Here is a 23,820-nt window from a genome sequence, read left to right on the forward strand (position 1 = left end):
GCAAGGACCTTCTCACGGGATTGTTAAGACTGGTGAAGACCTGGCAGGTTACTGGAACAAATAAACACATAAACAGACTGACTGAGGATAGACCTTGCTGAACTTTTGATCTTAGTAATTTGAATCCGGGAGAAACATGGCTTGAGTAGTATACAGATCCTAACCCAGGAAGCATGGGATCATTGCTGCAGGACAGGCAAGCCTGGGGGGGAAATGCTGATGCCAATGGGACCTGTGCTCCTGTGGTGCATGAAATCAATGAGAAAAGGAGTGGCTATCACAAAGCGGAAGAATGGATACTTGTGAAAAAGCAGGAATAAATGCTTGCCTAATACGCTAAACATGTAATTACAAACTTGAGACTAGCTCTGCTCCAGAACCAGGGCCCCAGCTGTGCAAAGCCCACCCATGAGCCCATCCATAAGGCATTCTTGGGTCCAAGAGGTTTCTCCAGCAGTCTCTTTCAGAGGGATCCTGAGGAGCTATGTGAAGTATTTAGCAGTGCTCCTCAGGCAGGTTTCTGGGGAAACAAAAGCAATATTGTGATCGGCTGAGACTGGAGGGAAAGACCATGAGTGGTGACCCACAGGGGTATAATTTCATTGCACTTTTCCAGCAGTATTATCTTTCTCTGCTGTGTCTGCTGCCACTGTGGTGGTTTTGAAACATCTGTGTCAGTAGAAGTGATGATGATCAAGTCACTCCTGTTGAGTGCGCTGCCGTGGAGTTATTTTTGCCCTGTTTTATCATCTTCAATTTGCTTTGGAAAATGTCAAAACACAGTAAACACAAGCAAGTAAATAAGTGAGAAATAGTATCAGCATCTTCTGTTTAACTTTAAAGTTGCAGAGTGAGCCCTCTGCATCCATCACTTGCAGCCCTGAGTTTGCAACATCATCAGAGATTTCCTAGGCATTAGCTTTAATTGACTGCAAATTACCTGAACTATTTGGTACATTTGTCCCAACATTCTCCACATATTTGTTCCTGGCTCCAGCTGCTCTTCTTTAGGATGCCAATGCTTACTCTCAGAGCTAGGTGGCCCTGCCTCAGCAGGGGAGTAGATGCCTGGAAGGTCTGCATAGTGAACAGGGCAGGACATGCTTTTGGGATGCTTCACAGACCTGTGAGGAATATGAGTGGCCAGGCTATTTTTTACAGATGTGGTTATGATGAGCTGCCTCTGCTGCAAATAATTAAAAATGCCCTCCTGTCCCAGTATGGGAGGTAAACTGGGTAGTCATACGGTGTACATGTAAACATGGGGTATCCAGTTTAAATGTATTTGGTTGTGTTCCAGCTAGGCAAAAAATCAGTTTTTAAAGCAAATTATTCTGATGAATGGATGTAAAATCAATTGAAGGTTTGTTGCATGAACAAGACCGGCTTGATCAGTCAGGATTCCCATTACAGCCCACTTACTGAGAGAAGTTAAAACAGCAAGAGCATGGAGCATTAGAAATTGTTCCTTAGGAAGCCAACTTTTTAAAAAGTCTGCTGATTGAGCTCATCCTGAATTTTTGGCTTTTAAAGGGCAACTAAAAAACTTACCCAGTAGCATCATGTGCAGACATTTGCAGACAGCAGTAAATGTATGAGTACTTACAGTGTTGGTGATCATTAAAAGTTTTGTTTTCTGGCTTACTTACAGCTAAATGAAAGCAAGCCATAAGCCAAATTAAAATGTGTCAGAATGATGTGATGGAAGAGAAACATGATGTCAGATAACATAATTATATGCTACTGAGTGCACCTAAATAATGAGGGGACCTTAGCTTTAATATCCCAAGTTTAACACACCAAGTAAAGCAAAATCTTTGGTACTTCAGAGAGTACCATGAAGAGAGCAATTCAGCACTCACACTCTAGCAATTAAATATTTGGGACTGGTGGCCCACACCAAGCTTTGCATGGCTTTTGCTCTGAGCGTGCTCAATGTCCAACCAGTGAGTGTGGGCTGAAGTTTTGCCTCAAGGATGTGCAACGAGAACATTTTAGTAAATTCCCTAATCCCTTGGACACAAGCAGCCAAACACATGTGATAGTCAGCTTCCTGCCGAGTAGGCTCAGGCTCAGGCAGGGACCACCATGGGGGTTTCTTTGATTCAGGTCTATAAAATCTACCATGGCATGGATTGGTTTGGGGTGAACTGTTCATCTCAAGCGAGAGGTAAAGACTGTTAAACAAAGATTTAGGAGCCATTTTCACAATGAAAGGAGGTATTTCTTCATGCAGCAAATACTGGATGTGTGAAACTCTTTACCAAAGGGTATGACAGTTGCAGCAATTTTTTTCAGACACTCAGGGGAAGACTCGGCAAGTACTTGGAAGAGAGGTCCGCCACTGGGCAAATTAGATCAGGCTGGAGGAGTCCCCTGAGCTGAAAATGGTTGGAGGCTGGGAGAGGACTTGCAGAAAAGATCTGTTATATTCATCCTATTCTTGCTATTCTTCAGGGGTCAGTTTTTAGTCCTGCTGCAGACAGGTTGCTGGGCTACATGAGCCCCAAAAATCTGAAATAATAGCACTGTTCTTATATTTTTGAGTTGTGAGCCAATTGTGTACCAGCTTTCTGATGTGTAGATGAATTCAAGGTGCTCTCTCTTCCCATCTGTGCCTGAGCTGGAGGGGAGAGCACTGCAGCACTGCAGCACAGTGGTACCACAGTACCTCTGGGGAAGCAGGTCACTCCATCAGCTACGCCATGGCTGTAGCTACCAGATGCATAGGAAGACACAGGAGCAGGGCTCCGTGGCAAGAGCAGCATTGCATGATGGTGTATTTTGCCTGGAGTCCAGTAAGTTGCAGGCTATGCTTTGTGAAGCCATGTGCTATAGTGTTCCCATTTATTCAGACTAGGATGTTTTTTTAACCCTGTTAAACTAACTGAGATGATTGCCCTTGGAAAAACAACTTCTTCTCTGTCTCTTCTGTCCCACTTTGTTCCTCTTTTTGTGTGTCAGAAGACTCAGAACTGAGCTCTGTGCTTTCTTTTATGAAACTAAAATAATTTTTTTAAAGTTTGTGGATTGACAAATGACCCCAAGTCCTTCTTTTGTCCTCTAAATAAGTAAAACACACATCACAGCAATACAGCGAAACTTGGATTGCCCTTGTGCTTGAAAACATATTGCAAGAAACATTATACTCACTAGTTTAAATTAACTTGCTTATCTTCAGACTACCAGGAAAAAAAAAAGGCATTATTTATCCCCCTCTCTTATACTGCAGCAATGATAAGCACTTTGTTAAAAACATCAGTGCAATTCCATTGCCCTAAAGTCTGAAGCTGTGAGGAGGGGAAACCCTGACAAGCTGTTTCTGGCCCACTGTGTTTTGTGGGTTTATCATCTGAGTGCCAATGTGGCAAAGCACAAGCAATATACGTTATGAAATAAGAAAAAAATTCTGATATTCCTGTGGTTTAGTAATTGTAAAAAATTATTTAAATAAACGTTCTAAAATTTAAAAAATATAATAAATATTTTTTATTTACAAATATTTTTTAGAAAGGGATACTGCAGTTTTTATGCACATATCAATATACACAAAATCATGAGAATTGTATCAAATGTGTGCACAGATGCATGGCATCATAAGCTGTGGGCTTCCTTTCTGTGGCTGCAGGGAGATACGGCATGTTTTCACATGGACTTTTTTTGAGATATGTACATATCTGTACTGCCTGGAATACAGGCTTTTATAAGACATTTCATAAAAGGTATATGCATTATTTAAGGTACATTAACTGCTATAGCACTTCTAGGTTTTGTTTCAGAGGAGATAAAACAACTTATTCCTGACGTTAGTCACATTGCTTGAAGCCCTGCAGTGAAGCCCTCCAATGAGACACACAGTATAGAACATATCTATATATCTATAAGAACATATCTGAAACAGTACCACTACCTTGACTCCAGTGCAACTGTGCTGATTTGTTTTAATAAAGAATGCAGACTCATTAGGTTAGAAGTTGTTTCAAACCATGGTTGATATCCCAGGGATGCTGGTGGATTCTGACTGATACATGAATTTGCATGACTGAGCATGGTATTTTTCTTTAGGTTAGAAATGCAGGCATTTATCTTGGATATTCCTTCAGCATCTTATTCACAAGGCAAAAAGGATCTTGGAGACACAGATTTCTAAAAGAATGTCAATAATATGAAAGAGCTGAAACCTCTTTCTGAGTGATTGCCACAGTCCTGCCATTTTCTTCTTCACTCAACTGGAATGAAATCAATAGAAAATTTAGTTTCTAGAAACCAGCTTCCCAGGAATGTGTTTTTAATGAAGCTTTGAGAATCCCTCTTACCTTCTCTGGAACATAATTTATCATCTTTCCTTCCTTGCATATACTACTTCAAATAGGCCTACAGGTGGCAAGGGAGGGATTTCAGCAGAACTAAGACAATACAAACCCCTCACCTCCTTTTCCAATTATCGTATAGAAGGAACAGAGCTCTGGGACTAAACAGACATGGATTCCCTGGGTTGGCTTATCCCACACAACACTCAAGAGATGCTAAGCCGGGGCATGGGGCACGCTAGACTTTTTGCTCACTAGAAATAAATTCCCTCAGAATACCCACCAGCACCTCTGCTGGCTGCAGAAGTCCAGAAGCTTGCAGAGCTCCAGCACCATTATGAGTAGTGCAGGGATGGAGTGAACTTTGTTTTAACAGTGGCAGCTCCTCAGTACAATTCTGGGGTTATAAATCTGTCTCCTTTACTTCTCCCCCTCAGAGATACAGCATGACAGGTGGGAGATCTGCACACCAAAGGAGCTACAAGCTACCATTTTATTTACTGTTCCTTAACAAAGAATGCAATCAGCAAGATGCTAATGCCCAAAACATTGACTAACACACTGATGAGAATGAAGTTTCGGCACGTCTTAATCCATTTTTGTGCAAAGGATCAGTACAGGCTCTGCCACACAGTCCACAGACTGATTCACAGTCTGGAATTTCAGGCTCATACACAGTGTGATCCCACAAGCTTATATTTATCAGTGCTCTGCCTGGTGCATGTTTTTAGTGGGTTCAGCACTGTAAGAAAATAAAGATTTTCACTGATGATTTACTTAACCACAAGCAAATGAAATTGTATTCAACCTATCAATAAACTGACATCAGTGAAGAACAAGAAATGGGCTCAGTAACTGGGATTCAATCAATAACTGAACCATGGCATCCATTGTAATAACATCTAAGTGTCAAATGTGCACATGAAGAATAGCAGCAAATCCAACAGGTGCAATTTTTCCTCCCTCTGTGCTTCTATTTGTTTATTTAGATTGGCTGAGTTGCCCTCACTTGTTTGTATCTCGGAGTGACAGTGTTCCAACATGCCGTTGCCTTCGCTCCTGAGAGAGGCCTCTTGTGAAGAAACACCTTACCTTTCCCCTGGATGTGTTGGGGTTACACCTCAGCCCAGGCGGGGTGGCAGGCACTCCCCAGCTCTGGCTGCTCTCCCAGCATCCTGCTGGCCATGCTGGGAGCCAAGGCCAGGGTGGAGGGAGGATCACAGGAGCTCTGCCTGGTGGCAGGCTCTCATGTCCAGCTCTTGAACCAGTGCCCCAGCCTAGAAATGAGCTTGCAGAGAGGAGTGAGGCAGGTCAGAGGTGGTGCCAGCTGGGAGGGCAGGCTCATGCTGGCTACGTGCTCTACCTCTGCAAAAGACACTGCAATAGCAATTCTTACCTTGGCTCAAACAGGAGATAATTTATTACTTTTAATTTAATGTCTAGCAGGAGATAATTTATTACTTTTAATGAAGCATGGGTAAGTGGCAAATAGGAAATTTTGAAATGCAGCCTCAGCTGGCCCCAGACAAAACACAGCAGAGGCGTTGCCCCTTGTTGTGCTGGACCTGTTCTCATCCTCTGCAGTTCTTCACTTTGAGCATCTCGTGTCTCTACTGCTCACCCAAGCAATGGATGAAGGTATGAAAACACTTTTCATGTGTTTTCTTCCACTTCCAATTTTAATGATTAAATAGAAGAGAGCATTCTACTTTTCCTATGATGAACAGTGCTTTCTGCTGGTACTCTTGGAGACAGTGCTGTCCTTTAGTAAGAAGAAAATGTTTAAAAGCAGCCAAGACACTCAGTTTTCCATCCCTACATTTTTAACCAGTAGCTGACTAATATGTGAGATCAGATAAATGGCTATTCTATCACTCAAAATGGTCACAGTAACCTTAGTGAAACCAAGTATTATTTTTTAATTTCTGACTTCAATCATTTCAGTATTCTCCTTCAGAGCTGACTGTATATCAAAGGAGGTGGAAACAACATGTGAAAATACAAGTGACATGGGATTCCTTCAAGGGATAGGCTAAGGAAATGTACACTATTAAGAGGACTTGAAAGCTGACAAGTACATCACTGAAACATGAAATACTATCACTGCAGAATACTTCAGGATTATTCCAAACTACCAATCAAGTTTCAGTCTAGATTCAGGTGACAAGTTGCAAAAACAAAAGGGAAGTACAATCAGTCATGAAAAAATCCTGCTAACAGGTTTGCAACACTGTTCTCACTTTTGGAGATAGGGCACTAACAGTTTAGGTTCCAAATTTGATATTTTGATCATGATAAATTGAGTGACTCTTAGACTGTGCCTAGCAATCTTTGCAAAGGCATCTTTTAAGACCTTTCTCATAATCTGGTGATGCTTAGCGTCTTGCTAATCATTAAAATATGATTTGTCATCTCTCTTCACAGTGGTCTGTGACATCCATTTAGGACTCTTATGCTATTTCTGAATGACTGTTTTCATACATCTATTCTGTTGTTTTTATGAAACAACAAAAAAAATGTAGCTTTCCATGACTGATGTGCAGAACCATAAAAATGACCCACCAAAGAATCCATAACACAGACAAAATTTCAGTCCTTTTCAATGTCCTTGTGGAAAAAATGGAGTTGTTTTGAATCCAATTAAATAATTTCAGGTGTTTAAATCCTCACTGCTTTTGAAAGCACAAAGCCAAAGAGTGCACCCTCATCAAATCTGCAGATGGCACCAAGCTGAGTCATGCATATGCCTGAGGGATGGGATGCCATCCAGAGGGACCTGGACAAGCTTGAGAATTGGCCCATGGGAACCTCGTGAGGCTCAACAAGGCTAAGTGCAAGTGCTGCACCTGGATCAGGGTATCAACACAGGCTGGGGGATGAAGGAATTGAGAATGGCTCTGTGGAGAAGGACTTGGGGGTGCTGGTGGGTGACAGGCTGGACATTAGCTGGCAATGTCCTCTCAAAGACCAGTAAGCCAACCACAGCCTGGGCTGCATCAAGAGAAATGTAACCAACAGGCTGAGGAGGTGATTCTCCCTCTCTACTCCGCTCTCATGAAATCACACCTGGAGTGCTGGATCCAGCTCTGGAGATCTCAGCACAGGAAGGGCATTGACTGCTGGAGCAAGTCCAGAGGAGGTCCACGAACATGATCAGAGGGCTGGATCACCTCTCCTATGACAAAAATCTGAGAGGTCAGGTTGTTCAGCAAGAAGAGAAGACTCTGGGGAGATCTTATATCACCTTCCATAAAGTGAGAAAGATGGGGACAGATTTTTAGCAGGGCCTGTTGCAATAGGATAAGGGCAATTGTTTTAAACTAAAAGAGGGCATTTGCAGACTAGATATAAGGAAGAAATTTTTTATGGTGGTGGTGGTGGTAAAATGTTGGAGTATGTTGCCCAGAGAGATGTTAGATGTTTCATCCCTGCGGGTGTTCAAGCTCAGGCTGGACAGGGGTCTGATCAACCTGATCAAGCTGAAGATGTATCTGCTCATTGAAGGGGCTGAAATAAGTGTCCTTTAAAGGTGCCTTCCAACCCAAATTATTCTATAATTCTATGATTATAAAATCTGGCCCTAGTACAGATGAAGCTCAACTCAAATGCAAGCTGTTGTCCTCTGAGAAGTTTTGTTCTATGCAGAAAACTTGTAAGAACAAGCTGGTCCTGAGAGTCCCTTCATCTAGTGTGAAGATTAGTAAGAACATAATGTTTAATTCCAGTTTTAATATAAATTAAGTCCAAGCCTCAAATCTGAATTGTAGCCTGCAGCTAAACTGGACTGAGACCCCACCAACCATATATATCTGTGGCTGTGTTTAGAAATAGATAGCCCTTTTTTCACTGAAATACTCATGTAGAACAGCTCCTGATTTCATAGTAGGGAGTAGAGAAGGGTTCTGTATGTCAGCTCTCAAAATACAGTGTCTGCCTAAGATGAAATGTTACAAAGTGAATTTTGTATAATCTGGTAAAAGGTTTTTAATTTCTAAAATCTTAATCAGGAGCAAGATGGATTTAGTAATTTGGGAGTTTGAATCCTGTTTTTCCCACTAGCCATGCTGCTTGCCTCAGAACAGCTGGCCTGAAGATCAATTTGCCACTGAGCTCAGAAAATGCATCAATGTGCTTGCCAGAGTAGGCATTACAGAATTTCTCTTAAATCATTTCTTTGCATGGAAAAACAAATCCATTTTCAGTGTTGATGGAAGCTTTAAAAATAGAAATACCATAAAATTACTCTGGGGAACTGATAGACTGGCTAAATGCTGCAGTTTTCTGGTACAGAACATTGTGTTACTGAGCTCTCCAGCTTTCATACAATAGATGGGAACTCTACAGGCATAAACTATTACTGGTTGTGTGGGCTTAGGAGTAAATAATATCTGGTTTTAGTCCTTACATAGAAAAAAAACAAGTTTAGCAACACTTTTTTTTGCACATTTAATGTAACTATTGTAGAGAGGGTATTGCTGGTTCTCCTAGGCTCCTTTTATATTAATATTTTTAATTAGTATAAAAATCTTCTTGAGGGTATTTTTATTGTAAACAGGAAAACAGTTCCTTTTACATTTTTCTTCCTCAACCATTACCCCTCCAGTTCCCCCTCCTCCTTTCACCCTGGCAGCAGCCAGACCTGCCATTCCCAGCCTGCCCTGCTGCCTTGGCAGGGCTCATCCCCATCCCCATCCCCATCCCCATCCCCATCCCCATCCCAATCTCCATCCCCATCCCCAGCAGCAGCAGCAGCAGGCACAGTGCCCGTGTGTCTCTGACACTGCATGTCTGTCAACAAGGCTTGACAAGCTCAAGTCCCTTCAGCTTGCACCCAGCATTGCCTCTTTTTCCTCCCCTGGTCAACCACTGGCAGACACACTGCTCCCCATTGTTTTCCTCCCAAAATTTTGTGCCTCAGGCTCTCTCCAGCTGCCCCGAGGATCTATCACTTTTCAGCACAATGACTGTCATTTGATGTCCCATGTCCCTGTTAGCTTTCTGCCTTCTCAGTCTCACTGCTTTGCTTCACCCCATGAAAGTGAAGCAAGACTTCACCCTGGTCACAAAAATGTCCCCAAACTGATCAGATACCCATAGGCAGTTTATTTTCTGACCTTTGAGCCTCTGAGCTCTCATCACTTTGGTTTTCTTATCAGTTCCACCTCAACAGTTTGCATCCTGCCAGCTGCCCCAAGACCACCTCCAGCACACAAGGAATTTCGTCGCTAATATCCCTGGTTTAATGTGGTCAGGCTCCATTGCAGTGTCCCCTCTGACACTTTTCCATTTCTCTCTCTAGATGGACTCTGTGTCTTCAACCTTTGAGCAGTGTGGCTTCCAGCACCCAGTACAGTGGTGCCAGATGCATGTGTTGAAAGCACACTACCCAGCAATTCTTCCTTCATTCAGGGACTAGATGTCCTTTTGGTTATGTTCTTTCAGTACACTATTATTTTACCTGACTCACACGCACTCCTTCAGAGCCATCATCTGTACATCCTGTATTTACTACTTCCTCTTTCCAATTCAACCCTCATTTTCTCCCTTCTCACAAGCATTACTATGTCTCAGCTGTCCCTCCAAAACAACTTACCTCACTCCAGCAGCTGGGTTGCCCCATCCTGGGGTTTTTTTGCCTTCAGAAACTGTGGATTGCCTCTTATCTCTTCCAACCACAAGATGTGTTCCAGCTCTACCCCACCTTCCTTTGCAGCTGTCACTCACTCTGTAAGCAGTTCCAAATACCCTGTTCCTCCTGAACCGTGTCTGTTAATCTCTGTGATTTTCTATTCACTTCCTTTCAAAAAATTGTCAAGTCATTGACTCTATCTTTGGCATCCTCAACTAGCTTGTGTTTTGGGGGTAACCCATCTACCTCCAGCTGTGTCTTAGCCATGCTGCTATTTCTCAGCAGGAACTCTTCCCTGGGATCCACAAAAAGAGAGAAGAGAGACACCTCTTAAGGGCAGATGATAGGAAAACCACAAAGCAAGAGGTCCACTGGGTGGGTCTGACCTTCTGATCTGCATCCCACTAATCTATAAATGCTTTTTCTTGTGCCTTGAATTTGGTGATGAGGTGGATGTGCTGTAAAAGGCATCTGTGTACTGAAGCTTAGGGATGTTTTGGGCTGCATGGAGATAAGTAAATAATAGTTTCCAAATATGTAAATACAGTCCTCAGGAAATGGCCTCACAAAGATCTGTATCAATATCTCCTCTGAGATTTTGAGTAAAGCAAATAAGAATAAAAATATTTCATTCATCTTCTTGGCAGTATCTTCTGGAAAGGCTGATTCAGACCCATCCTTTTCCATTCAGCTATAAAATTTCTGTATGTACTATCTTCTTTAGTGTTATTTTAAATTAGAAACATTACTTGTCTCCTAGGGTTCATTCAAGGCAACTAGCTGTACTTGTGGAGTCTAATGAAGGTGTTTCCTGTCATCAAATGCTAGGAACTGAATTTGAGAGCAAATATTTGCCCCAGTTTAGCCTAGGGCATTAAGGACAGTATAAGAAGAATGTCTCTGAAATGGCTACAGGGTAGTTTAAGTTGCAGTGTTAATGGCCAAGAAAGTAGAATTAAAGTATTGTTACAAACATATTTATTCTCTTTTGTTAGACACTCTTACATTTTAGAGTTCCATATGCCAAGTCAGCTCTCACAAAGCATTTTAATCCTAATGTAGCTTGATCGATAATAGAGAATAAAAAAATAAATAGATAGGTAGAGGCAGACAGACCATAGATCTTGATTCAAATACTCTCCAATATAAAATAAACAATTTTATTCCAGCTTAAAGGAGCTACAAGGAAAAAATATTATGTATTAAGCTGTGGCTTATAATTATTTAATTCATATGCATAATGAGTGTATTTAATCAAGTAATTTAAAATGTCTTAACTGAAATGTAGGTGGAAGAAATTTCTGTTCCTACCTCTTTAAAGGCAAAAATTAGTAAGGACACCATGCTGACATTAGGCTAGTTTAATTTTTAAAAGTTTTATGTTTTGCAAGCAATAGTCACAGAAGCCTATAAATACTTTATTGCACTATATTTTCTACCTGGCCTTCATGTCTGGCAGCACATTTGTGTGGCAAGTGGCATCTACTGTGAGAGACTCCCTGTGGACATTGCCTGGATGCTGTAGGGCACTGGGCACTTGGGAAGCCCAGTGCCCTGGGCTGGTGTTTGCAGTGCTGCAGCACAGACTGAGAGGTACTGGCTGCCTTGACAGCCTCCCTGGCATAGGATGTTATTTATAAAATTGTTTTGCTCTTCACAGCTTCTCTTGTGGCACCCGTGCTCAGGTAATCTATGGGGCAGTGTTTCCTGTGCAGGCTTATTTTGGTACCTAAAAGTGAGAGTTGGGTTCCTCTAAAAATGTGGTACAATACACAGTGGTTTTCCCCCTGAAGTAGTAATTATTTTCCACTGCAGCTGAAGAGCTCTCCAGCTTCACCAGGGTACTTTTCTGTCATGGTCCCCACACACCAGTGCCCTACAGACACTGCTACCTGCACCCAGTGCCATCCCAGTGGCTGCCAGGGCTGGTGTGCCTGTCAGGCAGTCCTGGTGCCCAGAAGCAACTTAGCTGAGACTTTTGCATTAAAATCAAACCCATGGGGTATGTACATCTCTGATTTTAAAATATCGAGTTTCCAAGATCCTTTCCTAAGAGCGGCTGTGGGTGGCATCATTCAATGCAGCAATACATGTAAAAGCGATTGAACAGCTGTGAAGAAGGGAATGTTTTGAAATATTTGCCTGCAGTGTGAAGTTGCCAAATCACTAAATCACTAGCATAGTGTGGTCTTACAAAACAAGACAGAGTAAAAATAGGCAATTCTCCCTGAAAGCTTTGGATGATAATGTTTTGTAATACTATTTTGGAAAAAAAAAAAAGAAAGCTGCAAATAAGGGAGTGAACAAGAAAGGTGAGATGTGTTGCTTTGTTTTTCAAAAAAAGCTTCTTTCTTTAGGGAGTTTTCTAGCCTGACATATGATTTTGTATCAGTGTTGCCTGTTCTTTGCTAGCAGGTCTACAGAAACTGCTTGCAAATGTTCTTTCCCATCAACATTCGGTTTCTCTGTGAATCATGAGCAAGTTTTCTTACATATCTGGTGTATTTTGCAAGGTCTGTTCCCTCCAAGGGAATAGTGATGACTGAAACTCTTATCCAGTGAAACCACTAGCCAAACAGCTCTGGGATCAGCTAGCAATGGCATTTCATGGTTTCCTTACTATCTCTTATATCATCCAAAGAAATATTTTGTCCAGTGCTGAGGACCCATTCTCCAATAGATGAACATCTACAGGGCATTTTGCTCTGAAAGCTCAGCACAAGCTACTGAATTATGGACTAAAAGGATGAGTAGGTATGTCAGGACTGTAGACCTTGCACTGCTGGCATGGCCAGGTAGGATTTCCAAGAGCCCAGACACCCAGTCAAACCCACAGCTGGAGAGGTGTCCTCACGTGTGCTGCTTTCAGGTCACTGTTGAAAGAGCCCTCTCAATTCATACTTCAGGTCTCTGCTGTTTTCCTGTGATAAAGATCTTCCTCAGCTCATAGCCATTATTTTTCCCCTCCCACCTGTTTTTTTAGTTGCTAGTCCTTCTGCTTTAGAGGAGGGGATGTAGCTCCTGCCGGAGGAGATCAGTGCTGTACCAGTATTTCCTGGGGAGGTGATTTCGACACGTTGCTTAGGGATGGGTCTAAACATATTCCTAATAGCCCCATGTCCTCAGAGGCAGGTTCTTTACTGGGAATGGAAAGTTTTCAAAGCCTCTGCAGGAGCCCCTCTGGGTCTGCCAGTACTGTTTTCCAAAGCAAGTGTTGCCCTGCAGGATGAAATAGAAATGCATCTGTTGAAAGAGAACTGGAGCAAAATTAAACCCCACTTAAGATTCACAGAAATTTCCCCTCTGTTACCTGATTCCCATGTTTTAATTTTGTTTTTTTGGTCTCTGTGTTGTTGTTAAGATTGCTAACCATTTATAAGTAAATTGGTGTTTCACTGAAAGAGCTTTGTGAATTTTAGGTGCTTTTTCACTTTTGATATCCACATGTTTTAGTTGCTCCCAAGCCAGTCTGCAGTTATACAGTGCCTGTATTAAATTAATGTTTGACTTTACAGTCTGTATGCTGTCCAACCCAGCACCTCCTCCACTTGCAGTAAGTAAATATGCAAGTGTTACGTTGCCCTTGAAACCTGTGCTCTGTGACAAAGGTTGCGTGCGGAGAAGAGACTGAAATGCCAAGTTTCCATGGGCCTCAGTCCCTTCTGTCAGCCATGCCTTAATCAGAAGCTCACTCCCAGTAATCTGCAAAAGCATGGGGAGGGACACTTTGGACCAGGTGACACCAGGGCAGACTTGGCCTCCTCAGAAGCATCCACCTCTCTCTGAGCCCGGTGGAAACCCCATCTCTGAGAGAGGAAAATGTGTGAATAACAGACTGAGTTTTCTCAAGGTGATAGTTGTACAGGGAAGGTTTGGGGTTTTTTTCTTGCGCAGCAATGAAAAAAGGCTTCATCTCTATTGCTTTATAACAGCTTATACAAGGGCAGCTTTAGATGGAGGACCCATCAAATTTTCCACCTCTCTATTTGCCCAGGGTGACATGATACAACTTTAGATGTGCTGTAGTAGAGCCATCATTTTTCTGTGGTAGATACACCTGGCAGCTACAACTGATAATTGAGTTTCTTCGAAGGCCTCTGGCCTTGGCCTGTCAATACTATACACTATTTTACTTTCTTAGGCTTGTACCAGGCTAACATGATTTGTAGAAGTATTAGCACTGTGGAAAATTGTACAACCTTCCCATAACAGGCAGTAACTTTGTCTGTGCTGCCAGGCAAACTAAATTTGAGCAGGCTCCATAACCCAAGTACCAGTGTGCTGCTCTTCTGCTTCCAAATCTCACCACTGCAGCCTCAGTTTTCCACCTTGCCAAAGGTCAGACCACGACACTGAACACGGCAGGGATAAAAACTATGTCTGCCAAAGACATGGGGCCAGCTCTCCTCCAGAGTCTTCTGCTGAAGTGCTGACTGCACCAGGAAACATCAAGCTGGCAAAAGCAAATCCTTTCAGAGAAACATGGTATTCTCCACCTAGGTTTTGTTGGGAAAATCTGAGAGATCTTGGATAGGGTCCTTATCCAAACTGAAGAGAGAAACAGCTTGGCTGGACATCCTCCCTTGCCTATCTAGTGCACCTCTCTGGGAGCAGCATTTGTTACCAGGTGGAGCAAGACTGCTATGAGAAGCTCCTGCTCCCTGAAGCTGGTTAGGCAGGGTCTTAAGCCCAGATAAGCTCTTTTAGATAAACCCCCTCTTTCTGCCTGGGGGTCTCAGAAGTGATAGCCACAGCTGAGATTCCAAGCAGCTCTGTGGAATAGCAGGGTGTTCTTACTTCCACTGGGGTATCAGCAAGGCACCAAGAGGCTAATGTGATGTGGCTCACAAGCCTGAGAAGATGGCAAAAGAAGATGGGTCTCTCTCTCCCATGCACAACTATCACTGTGTTTTACCTCACAGGTTGGGAGCAGATGCTGTAAAGAGCTGGGGGGATTTTCATCCAGAGGGTATACAGGTTGATGTTAGGAATTAGCAAGGCTTATGCAAAAGATATTGATCAGTCTTGCAGGTTACCCTACAGCAGCAGGATTGTGTCTCGCAGCAGTAGGGAAGTCCATACACCTTTTCTAATGCCAGCATCCTTCTCACTCCCTGTAAAGAACCATCCTAGCAGGCAGTCACAGGCTGCTGCCATGGTGGTGTAGTGCAAAATACATGAGACATTCCCCTTCTGACTCTCCTTTTCCAGGCAAAAGGGGAGGGGAAGGGAGGCAAGAGGGAGCAACACACCTGAAAGCACCCAGAGCAAATGGTGCCACCTTGGAGAGCTGAGCAGACTTGTGTGCATTGGGCATCTGGCGTAGGCTGTAGCCTATCTGGTGTAGGGCTTGTGTTGCTGCAGCAAGTGGCCATGCATCAGCCCCTGCAGGCTTGCCCTAAGCCCTGGGCCCTGAGGAGTCCTGGCTCAGGAAAGGCACTGCTGATTCCAGTGACACCTCTGCTCAAGTCAAGCCACAGTCCTTGCTGCACCAACAGTGTCACATGTGCGTGCAAGCTGTTGAGCTGGACAGAGCTGTGCTGCTGGCCACCTTTGAGCACACACACAGCAGTGTAGCCGGTGGGCAAAGAACTCCTCTCCAACCTGACCAGACTCAGCTGGTGTCCCTCAGCCCCCCATCATGGGGTATGGACATCCCCAGCCCTGTGCAAGGTCATACAAGATCCAGATCAACAGCAGCCCCATCACATGGACCCCATCACAGTGATCATTGTTGCACTATGTGGCAGCTTTTAGCAACTAATCTGACTAGCTGGAGCAGCTGTGGTGTAGATTTTCTCCTTGAACACGTGCATTAAAATACATACTGTTTAGGCTGGGGATCCAAATTATACAAAATTAATTGCTCTTCCCCAAAACAGTATTGAAAGCCCATGACAGACAGTATCACAAAACCAGAACACCCAAGGTAGCCTAGATTTTCCTGCTGCTCCTTCATAAGCAAACATCTGTGTACCAGGTCCATAAAATGTCTCCCACGTTGGGAGTAGCCACTCCATGTTGAGTCTCAGCCTCCAAGTTCTTCCCTAGCTCAGCAGCTACCCTTTCCTCCTCAGGGAGCAGCAGTGCCACCTTATCAGCGCTGTGCTTGGTTGCCAGCCCATTTCGTCTGCCCTCTGCTTGTAATTGTTAACTTCCTGAGAACAGGAAAGCTCTGTTTAGCACAGGTAGAACTTTAACTCTGAGACACTCCTGAAAAGCCAAGACACAGGAGCAGAGCAAGCTGTTGCAGGTTGCCGTGGCCATTTGTTTTCCCTATGTTTGTGTTTAGGCTCCCTTGGCATAATTTAATCATGCAGTTCAGGTATTTTTGTTATGATTTTGGAGTCTTAGCTGTCATTTGAATGGCTGTTCTCTTATGCCAAAGATTTACGTGGAAATTTATGTACTCCCACAAATTAAGCATTCCCTCTCAGCTCTCAGCAAGGCACGCCTAGGCTTGCCTGCAACCTCAGAACAATACACAGAAAGGTTATCATGACTTACCTGCCACAAATTATCTATTAATAGCACCACTTATGTACGGGTTTTTTCCCCCTTCATGACAAGCTTTCCCTAGATCCCCCTCTTAGCAGGTTTCCCTTTCCCTGAGTGCTTTGTTTTCCCTGTGGAGAACAGGGCAGGTAGAAGAGGAGCGACCTTTCCAGCCCTGGCTCTGCCCCCGTGGCCCCGGCACTGCCTTCTCCCACAGATGTTTGCTGGGAGGGTGGGACACGGGTTGTTCCCAGCCTGGTAAAACATTGACCAGAGCAGCAGCCGAGGCGGTGGAAGCGCAGGGCCGCCCAGGCAGGCAGGCAGGCAGGCAGGCAGCGAGAGCCCAGCGGCAGCCAGCGCCCACGGGAACACACCAGCTTCTCCCCAGGTACCGCTCTCCGCTTTCATTTTCCCGGCTTTGAAAGGCACAAGGGCAACCGTGCTGGGTTATCGGGTTTGCCAAAACTTCTCTCTCTGGACGTAGGAAGAGGAGTTAACCTTGTTATTTTTCAGTTTGCTGTTATCAACTGTATTTGGCTGAATGGTGTCATCTAGAGCATGGGTTGATTAATCCACGCTTGATTAGCTAGTTGTTTGGATTTTGTTGTATCTTCAAATTAAAAAAAATTAGTGCATAATTGCATTTGAAAACTTCATGGTCTTCTGATAAAACTCAAACCTGGCTTCTCCTCATCTTCTAACCAAAGGGTAGGAACAGAAGTCAGAGATTTTCATGAAAACGTGTAATCCAATTATTGCAACAGGGATGTGGGTAGTGACTCACGCTGAAAAATACTTGCTGATTTTTGAACGAGCTTTACAAAAATAGACAACGTGACTAATTTTTTCAAAAATTTTTCCACGTTCCTTGGAACAGGGAACATGGACAGTAGACACAGAAAAAATACCAGGATTTAAGTTCCTAGTATGCATATGCCACTCAAAGAGGTGAAGATGAATAGATTCAAATAATTGTTTCAATTTTGCTCAGTGACTGAAAGTTTCTGCCAACCAGTGGAAACTGACTCATTCATGCAGGAGCCATGCTCCATGTGTGTTTTACTGATCTGGATGTGTCTTTATAAAAGTACCTACCATGACTCCTCAAAAGTTACTTTTTACACCGCAGACAACTGTCAAATAATCCTGAAGAGGGCTCAGTGTGGCGTCAATGACATGTAGTCAGTATTCATTATTTATTTTCAGTATGTTTTGTGTGCAAAACAAAATGCAAGAAATTTTTTTTTCTTTAAAGAACCTGTTGCTTCCATTTTATCAGTGTCTGGTGCTAACTGTGCTTGCTTCATGTTTAAATCCTCCCTGATGTGACAGAGATTTTCTTGATGTGTTTGCTAACTGGACTTGCGCATGACATGATATTTATGCTCAGTATATGCTCAGTGGTGTTAGGTGATAGGGAAATGTGGTAACACATTTAGTTTATTAAAAGTAGTCTAAGTGTGGCTCCAACACTTAGCAGTCCTAAAACTCCTAGAGCTAAGTGCAAGGAAAAATTACTGGAGAACAAAGCAACTGGATTGCCAGTGTCTGTTTAAAGGATTTAAACAAGTGTCTGTTTAAAGGATTGAAATATGATTCAATAAAAATTTTGGTAAAGGCTGCATCATAGTTTCAGTCTGTTGGTGAATCTGTAGACATAAAGCATGGCTATGATTAAAACCTGTGGTTTCCGTCTGTGTCACAGTGTTGTGGAATTTTTGCTCTCTCCTCCCAGGAAGAGTATTTGACAGTAAATTGGACTGATGTAAAAGTTTCTTTTGCAGTAATTTAAAAAAGTGGTAAAATCTTATCTGAGAGTTCACAGAGACTGAATTTTTAAAAATAAGTATCTAAAACAAAAGACAGTGATGACAATATTATCTTGTCTGTTTTCATACAAAGATAGGGTTCTGGCTGGTGACTGTAAGGGAGATTACTTGGCTTAAATGGAAGGAATAAGGCTGTTGACAAAATATGTTCAGCCTTTGCATCCTGTTTGTGACAGGTTTCAGGACAAGGGGGCCATAACCATCTGTAAATTATGAACAATTTAAATTGTTTCAGTAAATAGTAATGTTATTGCACGCTAAAATGAAGCAAACCGGTTTCATCCCTTGTACTTGGTTTTCAGCACAGCTGTTTACCAAGTTTCAGTTGGTTAAACCTGTGTACATAGACTGAAAGGAGTAGGGCTGCACAGGGATCACGAGGACAATCTGGTCTGCAAAATCATCTGGATATACAAGGAAAAAAGACTGAGACCAGTGCTTAGACTGGGCTAGCTGGAGAGTTGCTAGTTAAAAACAAGTCTCTCTTCACCCTTAAAGGCAATTCCTGTGACACAAGCATTAATGCTAGACCTATATGAAATAAAATATCCTGGATCCCACAAAGATCACATAGTGATGCTCTTTTAAATTTCCAATTTATATTTGAGCCAGAAATTACCATGTTAATGGGGTATATTAAATGTGAATGATGTCTTCAGATACTGTGGGAGTGATGCTCTCAATGGAAGTGCCACATATTCGAACAGCAATAAAAGAAACCCTGCCAAAAAAAAACCCTCATGTAACCAGGATTGCAGAATAGGGCATTGCAAAATTCCGCTGTCTCCTCCCCGGAAAGTGTCAGGATTTCCCAGCTTGCCCATGCTTGCCAGGCCCACAAGGTGAGCAGTGTCCTTTCAGAGGCTGGAATAGCCTCAGTCCCAGCTCTCTGTGGGTGGGTGACAGGGCTGTCACTGGGAGGGTGCCAAGAGGAGCATCCAGACCCTGCTTTCAGTGACCTCCTGCACTCAACTGCTCTTTCCAGTGGCTTACATTTGTTTCCCATACTTGTTTGTGTAGCAGCTATCACACCGCCAGTGAGATCCCCCATTACAAAGATGTTGGCAACAAGTCACCTGGATCAGATGGGTAACTTGGGTTTTGCTGTGCTGGGCCTCTTTGTTTAGAACCTACCCCAAATGAGAACTTCGTGGTTATTATTTTTTTCCCCCTGACACAGAACATGGCAGCTGATTGAGGCCATTGCAGATGCTTTGGACTTGAGATAGAAGAGCAAGAGCCCTGCAGTCTCTGGCAGAAGACTCATTCCTTCTATGAAGAAAAGCTCCTAACTTTTCTTTCTAAATATTGGGCAATCTTCTCTATAGAAGTCTGCTTGTACACCACCCCTATGACCAGAAAAACTATTTGTGTCACTTTGGGAGCAATTTAAAACCTTGGCATTTCAGTAGTTTATTTCCTAAATGCAGAAGTGTAAATCTTATTGGGGGATTTATTCCTTTTATAGGAGTAAGAGTTTTCTGAGGGAAACTATTTACTTTTTGAGAGCCAATTGCAGAAGCATGTTTTTGAGACAGTAAGCTGACTTTCCTCTTTCTGTGGCAGTGAATGAAATTATCAGGTAAAATGCAAACAGTAAAGGACAGTGTTTAGAGACAAGCAAACTTACCTTTGCACATTTCCGGCTGAGCAGAAGTACTAGTGATGCATTGAAACCCCAACTCTTCAATTTTGCTAAAATAAAACAAAGTTAACCTATTAATTGCAGCTGAATGTGAAATATAATTTCTACAAAATTTAGCAACTTTAATTATTTTAAGAACTAGTTTTATTACAAAAATTTTGTGCTGCACACATGTATATGTGGTTCCCAATGGTGCCAATGAGAAATGAATGCTTAGACCTTGATTTAGTTTTAACTTCTTTGCAATGTGTACTTTCAATGATAATATTTCTTTATGCAATTTATGCTTCCTGTAATAACTTTCAGAACTTTTATCTCCTCAGAAGTCAAACGTTGCACAGATCAGAGTGCAGTACATAGTTGATGATTAAGCATGTCTATCCAAATGAATGGCATTTCTGCCCTCCCCTCCCTGGTTCTGGGTCACAATGTTTCCCTTTAATTCAAGCATTAAACAGCCGCTAGTATCAAACACTATTTGCTTGTACATTGGAAGGCAGAATTAGAAGTAATAATTAATTGTGCATGAATGTTTTTTGGTGGCTGAACTAAACAAAGGCTTGCTTTTCATACTGCAAGATTTACCTCTCTTCTTCCCTGCATCTCCCAGGCTATAGGAGTGAAAACAAAAAGACACTGAGCAAAAGTGCCCTAGTGCCATTTAACCTTTGTATTTGGAAAGAAACAAGTTTGAGAGGTCATCATTGCATCTCTTGAATCAAATGAGTATTTGGATCAAAGCATAAATGTGTCGTTCAAACCAAAGTTTTTTGATGGTTGAGCTTTTTGAGTGAAGAGTCAGCCTCTAATGATTTCTCTTCTCTTTTAAAGAACTGCAGAAAACAGTCATTATTCCAGTCCTTCCTTCCTTCCTACTGCAAAGATATTACCAGACAAATGCTGTGGCACTGTAGCAGCAAAAGTAGTTTTTAATGGTCTCCAGAAAAAACACACATCTTGCTCTTGTCTTCTTTCCTCTGGGAAGTCCCTGTTACTGCAGCTGGAAGCAGCCCCCACAACAGCCCTAAGACAAACTGTTAGCTGGAGTCATGCTAAGCTTTGCTGAACAGAATACTTCCACCTGAAAATTTTGGGATGCTTTAAAAGGAACATTGTTATGTACACATTCTGTAATGCACAGGAATGGCTTTTGCCCCCCTGGTTTATGGCACTTTGGTTAATGCTTTTCCAAGTAGTGGCCACTATGTCATGAAACTCTTCCACTTGAATGGTTCCCAGAGATGATCAAACCACACCTGTAGTTAGCTCTTTGTGGGCAGACAACTTTATAAAGCTGAAACTAAGGACTTGACAATAGAAAATTTGTGGGCAGGCATCTTCACAATGACTTTAACAGGATTACTTGGTCTGTTGGTGTTAAGCAATGGGAATAAAAGATAAAATCCTGATTCTGCAAGCCCTCCTCTATCTGGTAGCAGGTTTACAACTGCAAACTTTATTCTTGAGACCTACATCACCATTACATCCAACATACTGAAGGGGCTTCATCACCAGGCTGTGCTTAAGAGTAAATGCCAAATCTGAAAGGGCAATGCCTGCCAGGCAATGACTGCCTGGGCTGCTATGGACGTAACATCAAGCATAGCTCTGAATGGATTTCCAGGGAAAAGCAGGCTGTAGTACCAAAAGATTTGTAGGGTGTGCCTATGGACCCCATTCCATATCTTCCTATATTTTCATCTGCACAATATTTTTGTGCAGATTTACTTAAAACTTCTTGTCAATCAGTACAGCAGTGCAGAGCTCAGCTCTGCCTCAGCAGTCAGGTGGGAATCTCTTAGCAAAGGGGACGCTGTTTGAAACTGTGTAATGCTGTAAGTACAGTCGTTATCATATCACAGTGGCTGCAAAACCAGTATCATAGGGGAGAGCATGAGATGATCAAGCACATCTCTCCAAATAAGCACCACTGATCCCAGAGATCTCTGTGGAGAGGACTTGATATGGCAGTGGGCATGAGGGAACCCTGCTGCCCTTGATTGAGAGAAGGTTGAAAGGCAGGAAAGGGCTCTGGATGTCTGGTGTATCAACACAACCCTGAGAAAAAATTCCGTGGAAAGAACCAATGTCACAGAAACAAACAGGGAAGAGTGGTGGGAGAAGGGAGTGGGGGAGCAGTAAGAGGGGATGATGACCAGATGTCTGGACTTTGGAAGAGCTGCCTGTTTCAGAGGTGTATCACACCCCATAGCCAAAAGGTGTCATTTGGCTGGGAATTCAGGTCTAGAGTGCTGAGGAGGAGTATAAAGGTCCCAAACAGGCCTGTTTTCTTGACAACAGGCAACAAGCTCCTCCTTTTCACGATCTGGAGATAAGGGGAATGGTCAGTACATCCAGTGGAAATCTATTTTGACAGGCTCAGCAGGCTACAGTCCTCTTCCTCAAAGCCCTGATGGGGTTTCACCCTGGACTAAAGTCAGCAAAGATCCTCCTGATCCATTTTGTGCTGTGCAGTTACTCCAGTGAGGCTACCACCATAATCACAGATAGCCCGCATTAAAACTAGAGTCACGCACAACTGTTGAATATGTGTTGTTCTACATTCTAAGTTTTTTACGCTAGTAGTATTCTATTTTGTGCTGCAGAATACTTTTATGTAAATGGGCAATTAGTGTTGATGTTGGACACAAATTGTAAGACTCTCACTAATTGGAATAATGTCTATTTTTCAAAGTGACTGCTTTCTGCACAGGTGTAAAGGGTATGTTTCGATTAAGAATGTGTTTCTTTTTTGTTGATTTTTAAAATGGCAAATGGAAATGTGAGCAGTCCTCTGGAAATAGAAACAGGATACACAGAGAGATTTTAAACTTCATGATGACACATCTTCCGAACAGAAGAGGGAAGGCATGGAAATTAAATCCAGTTAAGGCATTTCAATTTATGTTCATTCAACACTCTAGGCTTGGCTCTGCTTGTCATTTGCATGTAAACAAGGAAGTTTCAATAAAGAAATTGTTGAATTACTTGGGAGTGTCTTTAGGGCAGCATGAAAACTCTTCTGTTCATTAACCACAGTGGTAGGGAGTTTACTGAGACCTCTGGCTACATTTTGGGAGATGCAGATAGGGCCCACCCCAGACAGCACATATATCGTTTTAGACACAGAGTAATTGTGTTAATGTGATGAGATTTAAACTGTTTTCATTTGCTTAGATACTTTGCTGTATCAGGAATCCAATTAGAGCTTTGTTTTATGGAAAACTAAAGAACTAGGTTAAAAACAGGTCAAGAAGGAATTATCTCAAAAACACGCATAGTAATCATTCTTAGTAAAATTTTAGAATTTCTGATGGACAATGGCAAAGCTGGTAAACTCATGCTTTCATGAATTCTTCCCTTTCTTTCCTTATGGAGATGAACAGCCATCTTAAACTCCTACCTGATGAAGTGAAGGGACTCTGTGCTAATACCCCATAACAAAACTTCATTGTCCAGATCTCCATTAGCCCTGGGTGTGTAGGACTCTCCAGTAACCTCACTAGACTTTGTGTCCAGAGTCCATGATTGCTCTCCTTGACAAGTTATTAACTGGCACTTAATTTTATAATGGTGCTGAACTTTGATGCCTGATTGTTTTGTTCTTGAATATTCCATAAAGGTTTGTTAGAAAGAAAAATGGGGGGGAGGTGGTTGGGAGGAGGTTGTTTTCAAGAAGTCAGATTTTTACAGGTTTTTTGAGGAAGTCAGTTTTTGGAATAGAGCTGTGCTAACATGCCAGGCTATGGGAGATAGGATCTGTGTCTTCTCCTTTTTTTTTTTTCTGCTTGTCCAATCCAGTTCCAGGGAGTTTGCTCTTTTGTTTAAACTCAGGTTTTCAAGAGTTGTAATTATGTAAATCACTTAGTGTTATGTTTCTGTGAGTGAACTGCAAGCAGTTCAACAAAAAGT

General features: G+C 42.5%; 1 protein-coding gene across 4 annotated transcripts in view; it reads left to right on the forward strand.

The window, feature by feature from the left end:
- The window catches only part of RBM47 (RNA binding motif protein 47), a 79,433-nt gene that overhangs the window by 19,589 nt on the left and 36,024 nt on the right, over nt 1-23,820 (forward strand). The window contains exon 1 of one of the 4 annotated variants that reach the window (XM_085059103.1): nt 16,694-16,822. The exons of the other annotated variants lie outside the window; for them this stretch is intronic. The gene's annotated coding sequence lies outside the window, so the exon portion shown is untranslated. Of the gene's footprint in view, nt 1-16,693; nt 16,823-23,820 lie in introns of those variants that run through there. 4 annotated transcript variants of the gene reach the window in all.

This window comes from Lichenostomus cassidix, chromosome 4 (assembly GCF_008360975.1).
Source record: "Lichenostomus cassidix isolate B80296 chromosome 4, HeHo_3.0, whole genome shotgun sequence".
Classification (NCBI taxonomy): domain Eukaryota; kingdom Metazoa; phylum Chordata; class Aves; order Passeriformes; family Meliphagidae; genus Lichenostomus; species Lichenostomus cassidix.